Below are 7,260 nucleotides of genomic sequence, written 5' to 3' on the forward strand. Positions count from 1 at the left end.
AATCTAAAGTATATTTAATCTATATTCTCACGGCAAATATTAATTGATTTATTCATTCACAACAAAGTTCTGAGCTTACCATTTTGCTTTTACGTTCCAGAACGAAATGAAAATATTTTATTTTCTTTTGTTGTTCCTATATATGGTAACTATTTTTGTTTCCCCTTATTTTATTTTTGAGATTGCAATAAATGAATAAGGCACTGGTGACATTATAAAACGCGTGCATCAAAATCCCATCGTTATTTTCCCTTCTCCCCTGCTAGATTCATTCACATGGAATCGTCTTTACTTGGCAGATTGCCGAATTACATACAATCCGTGGTCAAAAAGTACCATAATATTGCCTCACTGCAAAAGAAAAAAACTCTCCCAGACTAATTTTTCAAATGAAAATCCTCTGAAATCCTATTATTAACCTTCCTGACATATCAAGTTAGTCCGGGGCCATTCCTAGTAACTTACTAGGAATGTCACTTCAGGGGTGATTGTGTTCCGGTATTTTACCGGATTTCCGGTATTTTCATCTTCGAAAATACCGGAACTTCTATATTTTCAGAAAAACCCACTTTTGTAAAACTTAGGGCGATGTTTAATGAAACACCAAAAGTCCAAATTGAAGAAGTTTTGTTTGGTATAAAGCGTAAGCTACGGTCATATTTTGTAAACTCTATGGTAATTATCGAAGAACAGCTGGGTTGGGGGATGGAATAAAGGCTAGATAAGAAGAATCTTTGAAAAATTTCAAGAAATGAGAAAAATTAAAAGAATTTAACTCCCACCATGCACATGGACGTATTAAGTTCAATTAAAGCTTCGAGTTTTAGCCCCAACAAATAATTATGTATATAAATTATTTATATACATAATATAATGTGTACATACACGTAATATGTAAATATATATGCCCATCAAAACACTTTTTCTCCTTGGAAAAAAAAAGTTCAGGTATTTTTTCATGGAGTCACAATCACCTCTGTGTCACTTACAAGGACGTTTCATCAATGAACCTGATTGGATGCCTTTCATTAGCTTTTGTCAAAACGATTTTCACTCATTAGCTTACTAACCAGGAAACATCACGAGTTCAGTAATCATGAAAAAAGTTAAAAATGGTCGCATTCGAAAGAGTATCTTTAGAAAAAAATTTGACCCAAATATTGTGTCCCTCGTCCTTTTGTTTTTGAGATATCGGGGGTCAAAGTTTGTCGAAATCTTACGAAAATTCGCCAAATTTAAAGACTTGGCGAGAAATTGAAAATACCACGTGATTTCATCGCCTGCGTCTAGCAAGACTCTCATTTCCATTTCTGGTCATCTGCAAAGCGCGTAAACGATGTTTCGAATTAACCCTTTACTTGTGTGGGTAAAATTAAAAAGTAACTATGAAGCCTGTGAAATGGAAACTAGAGAGCTTTATCCAGAGGAGCTACAACTTTATAACGAAATTGAACGCAGGATATAACTTTGTAATCGTGATAATAATGCATTTCAGAATTTAAGTGCATTTCAAGTGTGTTTTACTTAACTAATTTAAGTTTGTACTCTTGTAATGAAATGTGTTGTAAGTAATTAATAATTATGTACGAGAATTAATATGAATAAGTAAAAAAAACATGCTTATTAAAGCTTATATATTGAAAATAAAATGGATAGTTTGATTTGTTGAAAGAAAATGATCATGGATTGTAGTATCCCAGCTCTTATTTATTTCTTCAAAAGTTATTATCATACATGAAGTTTATTGTCTGACCACTGCTAGCGAAAATGTTTAATTTAAAATCGAAAAAAATAATAATTAAAAAAAAAGAAAACAACGGATAGTAAATGTCAAAAATTTGCACAGCAAAACTAACGATGTCGGAAATTACTTCATAACAGATTCTTATCAAAAATTTTATAGTCGACGTTCATTACAACAACCTCTGTAGTTCGAAAAAATCTGTCACTGCAACTGAAAGTCGCTATAACGTAAATGCACATCATATTGCATGTTATTTAGTCATTTTTAAAAATACTGAAGTCACTTTTACCAATCATGTTTCACGTTAAAAGGGAATTCAAATACGAGCAAAATAAAAATTAATACAGTTTTTTTTTTTTATTTGACTTGTTAGAGGGTTTACACATAACTTGAAAACGATACACATAACGAAAAACACACTGGAAATAACTGACAGAAATCGTTTTTTTCTTTTTAACCTACTTTCCCAGTAAAAGTCAGAAAAAGAAGAAAAAAGCATGAAAGAAGGCTTAATGCATCTTAAAAATATCATGAAAAACAAAAAAAAGTCAAAAATAAATAAAATAATTAAATAAATATTGAAAAATTAAAAATTGGAAAGTAGGGTATTGAGATGGGGAAAAATGTCTGTCAGTCTGTCTGTCGGTCTGTCTGTCTGTCTGTCTGTCCCCCCTAATAACTTTTGAATGAATAGTCCGATTCGAACAAACTTTTTTTCGTTCGAAAGATCTCGGCAAGGACACCTCATTCCCATATTTCATTTTTTGATTTGAACTATTTTTTGTTCAATTTTGAACAGTTCAAAAAAACTTAACATTAGCGCCTACGGGGAAATTCAAAGCAATTCCGAACTGTGAGGCGAATTTGCTTCAAACAAGCTTTGTAGGAAAAAGTTTTTGATGAAAAACTTGTATATAAAATATCTTTTTGATTTGAACAATTTTCCGTTTAATTTTGAACAGTTCAAATCCCTTAACAATAGTGCCTACGGGGAAACTGAAAGTCAATGAAGATTCCGTACTTGAAGGCGGATTTACTTCAAACAAATTTTGTTGGAAATAACTCTTGACGTCAAACTCCAGACTTCGACTCCGAGAATTCAGGGGCACTTGACTCCGACTCCGACTCCTGTGCCCTACAATTAATCGGACTCCGACTCCCCGACTTTGACTCTGACTTCGTAGTTTTGGCAAAAATTTATACACGGTGGACAAATGACTGACACCGATTCTTAAATATTCGACTCCGACTCCTTTATCTCAAAATGAGATTGACTCCGACTCCGCAGCTATGGTTTTAACTGTGAAATAATTATTGTTGATATGACTTGTTTTTATTTTTATGCTAAAGTTTCAATTTAGTTACTCAGTTTTTGGCGAATAAACTCGAAGTCATTTATGTTTCTACATAAAGATATGCGCAGACGATTTTTTTTTTTTTTTTTTTTTTGACAAAGAAAATTATTTCTTTAAGTTGACATTTTATTGTTTTTTTTTTTTTTAGTAAGTGCATTAATTCATTTAAAAAAATGTTTTTTGGCAACAGGGGAAAAGAAACGATTTTTTTTTTTTTTTTGATATGATGTATTTATTTTAATGAGCTGATTAGTTTTAATTATTATTTTCTCGTTTTGAAAGCTGTAAAAGATTTTTTTTTAATGGAAAAAAGTATATTAGCTGCTTTGTTTAAAAGTTGCTTTTTTTTACGCATAAAATTTTTTTAGATGAGTGGGGATTATTTTATTCCTAGAAATAAGCTTAAAGTATTTTTAAAATATGTTTGAAAAAATTTGCGATTTTAGCTATTTTTGAGAATATTGATCAGGTACTAGAAAGTAGTATGGGTATGCGGGAAAGTAGGCTCATCTAGTTCTAGACAGAACTTCTTGTTTTAATTTGAGAACATGGTTTGAAATCTTTAAAAATGTTGTTTTCTTCGTATTTAGATACTGTTGAAGACTTCAGATTTACGACTTTTCAAAAAAAAAAAAAAGACTTTCAAGTGTGTTTACCGTTTCTCTACGGTTATCATATTTTTTTCAAAACAGTTTCATCATCGAAAAAACTCTTTCAGTGGAAATATTTCACCCGCAGAAGCATAAAAGTTTTAAACATCATTTTTTTAACAGTCTTAAGAATAATAAAAAATTCCATTGTTTTTACAATAAAATAAAACAAATATTTCGGGCTGTGGCGTTTTCCCCTATACAGTTGCACGTTAATATCCCGGAACACAAGCCCCTAAGAAATTTCAATGCCGCAGTCTGTGCCATGACACCCCGCGCCATGGTAGTCACCCCGAGTCAAGAATTAATGCGATATTTCTCACGCGCTTTGGTGGTGACCAAATATGGAAGTGAAATGTCTTGTCAGATGCAGATGTTGAATTCGCGCCGTACCTTCCATTTCTGAACAAAACTCGCTAAATTTGGCGACTTTACTAAAAATTTCGGCATTTTTTAAGACATCATATTTTGATAACGTGGTCACGAGGGCACGCAGTTTCAGTGCCATAAACATGTTTTCCAATGCTCTTTCGAATGCCACCAATTTGGAATTTTTTTGAATTTCCTTCATCGTGATGTTTCCTGGTAAGAAGATAATTTAATTTATTGTGATTTGGTACAGTAGCCAAATTTCAGGCAACAGTCGTGCCATTGTGATTACATCAGAAAGTCCGAAATGCATTAACGTCGAGTCTTTGCTGTCAAAAAGTTCGGCAATAATTGAAAAAAAATTATGTAGAATCTCAATTATTAAAATCTTCCCCTTTGATGTAACCAAAGAAAGAGCATTCTTATAACTATAATAAAACTTATATTGAAACAGTATTTTTTTATTTTTGGCCTGCAAAAAAAAAGTGGAAACTTTCTCGTATGAAATATTTTCTATTCAATTATAGAAAATATTTTTGATCTAATTAATCAGTGAATAAAAGGTTTAATGAGTAAATGAAAAGATATTGAAGCAATAAACTGAACATTAAATTAGTTAATTAATATATGAAGAAAAATAAATGAAGCAAAAGAGTGAATGAATAAGAAAATAAGTGAATGAATGAATGAATATATATATATATATATATATATATATATATATATATATATATATATATATATATATATATATATATATATATATATATATATCAGTGAATTACTAAATGGAAGAATGCAACAGAATGAATTAGTAAATGATTACATAAGTGATATAGTAAGTGAATGAGCGGGGAGTAAACAAAATAAACTGTATTTCACTTTGCCCCGCATGTACTTGACTGTTTGTAGAAAATATTTAAAATACAAATGACCTTAATATTAACTAAAAAAATAATAATAATTTGAATTTTGACATCTCAAATTCAAATTATGTTTTTCGCAATCACGTGTGTTTTTGCGTGTGTGCAGGCATGTGTTTGGTATATGTGTATGTAGGCATTTGTGTCTGTGTGCAGGCATGTGTGTGTGTTTGTAGGTGTGTGGTGTTTGTGTCTGTGTGTGTGTTGGCGTGTGTCTGTGTGTGTGTTGGCGTGTGTTTGTCTGTGGGTAGGCATGAGTATGTGGGTATGTGTGTATGGGTGTAGTCATGCGTGTGTGTATGTATGCGTGTAGGATAAGGATGCAATCTGGAAAAGGATTTCGCTAGAGGAGCAGCATCGTTAGGCCAGTCGACGGTGGTGCTGTTGAGGGAGGCGGGGGGGGGGAATCATAGGACGCCAAAAACAGTCAAGTGAGAACAATAAGCAATCGTGATTGCTCAATAAATACTGAACCCCTAACAGCGTGTGCCTAGGAAAGAAGCAATCCAGCCACTTAAGACACTACTTGGAAAATTAGTTACTTTATGTATTAGGCAATTTTGCAATTCTTAAAAGACTAAGAATCTGTTTAGCTTTGTCAACATTTGTCCTTGTACAACATTACTTACTTAAAATGATTGTAGAACTTTAAACCATAGTTGTATCTGCAGTAAGGGGTCATCTACAAATGATGTCATACTTTGAGGAGGGAGGGGGAGTCGTAAAATAGTAGCAGTTTGTCAAGGGGGAGGTGAGTGGGTCACAAAAAGTGTGACATCACACGTTTTTGTCAAACAACATGCTAATGAAAAACAGGGTGACATGGGACAAGGGGGGGGGGAGAAGGTAAGGTGAAGTTCGGCAGAAGGTGGAGAGGCGGGATTCAAAATTTTTCAAAAAAAAAAGTGGCATTATTTATGGATAACCCCTAAGGTGGTTTAAAACCAAATGTTAGTTTGCTAATTTATTCAAAAATTATCATTGAATTTATGTATTTATTTAACGCCTGAGAGTGCCTTTAAAAAATCTTAAAGATGTTTGACGTATTTCTTTCATTTTGTTAGGATTATGAACAATATCTTCAGTCAAGTATTTTTACAATTGTTGGAAACTATCAAAAAGGAGTACAGAGAGCAAAATAATTGTAAGACCAGTTTTATACATTTAAGTTTACTTATTTATTTATTTTTTTTATTTTGTACAAGAAATGTATTTTTCTGAAAAATCCCGAAGAATATTTGTTTGTTTGTATGTGTACAAAATTAAATATAAATGAATTTAAAAAAATGGAGAGAAAGATCGAAGCTTTGACTTTAATTTACAAGAAGCGCAAGGTCGTATCCAGAGGGTGGGGGCTGACGCCCCCCCCCCCCCCGAAACCCGAAATGTTTTGTACCGTAAAACAGAAGAAGGTTTTTTTTCAACAAATTCTTTTTTATTCTTAATTTTGCTACTATTCAAAATTTATAATATTTTGAAGAAATACAGAAAAAGCAGTTCTAGTTCTCATTAGCTGCAAGGCACACTTGAAATTTAGACCTTTAATTAGGACTTCCTGTTCTCTTTCCCGATTCAATTCAGGGCAGTCCAGGGTCAAGGCAGGCCCTTTTTCAGTTCGGTAGACTTATCAAGTCTACCAAACTGACTTCTGTGCACTTCCTCCTCCAGAGGCGTGCATAGAAATTTTGGGGCTGTCACAAATGCTTTTTTTAGGCCCCCTCCATATTGTTTACCCATATTTTCAACCCTAGGTTTAAAAATATTGGGCCCCATTTAAGCTCGGGCCCGGGCCAACAGGTGTCCCTTCTCCCCTCTATGCACGACCCTGCCCTCCTCCCCCTAAAACTCTTATAAAACTTACACTGTACTGATTTCGAGCCGGGAACTCCCCAAAGGCTGGGACCCTAGTTTCCGATTAGGCGTGTATCTTGTTACCAAGATGTGCCAAATTCAGCTCCTTGATACATCCTGAGTAAAAAATGCAAAAATCACGATTCTCGCGTTTTTGTAGCATAATTTTCAAGATCATTTTTGTGATATTTTTTCCATATTTTTGTAGTCTCAATTACCTAATATAAGGTCTCAAAATACAGATTTTTTTTTTCAAAAATTTCTCGGGGGAAAACCCCCGGATCCCCTGAAATTATGGATGTTCTACATCCGACTTAAAGAGACACTCTCTTGTTATCCTTACCACTACAAGGTGAATAAGAAAAATA

This window comes from Uloborus diversus, chromosome 8, assembly GCF_026930045.1.
Source record: "Uloborus diversus isolate 005 chromosome 8, Udiv.v.3.1, whole genome shotgun sequence".
In the NCBI taxonomy this organism is placed as follows: Eukaryota; Metazoa; Arthropoda; class Arachnida; order Araneae; family Uloboridae; genus Uloborus; species Uloborus diversus.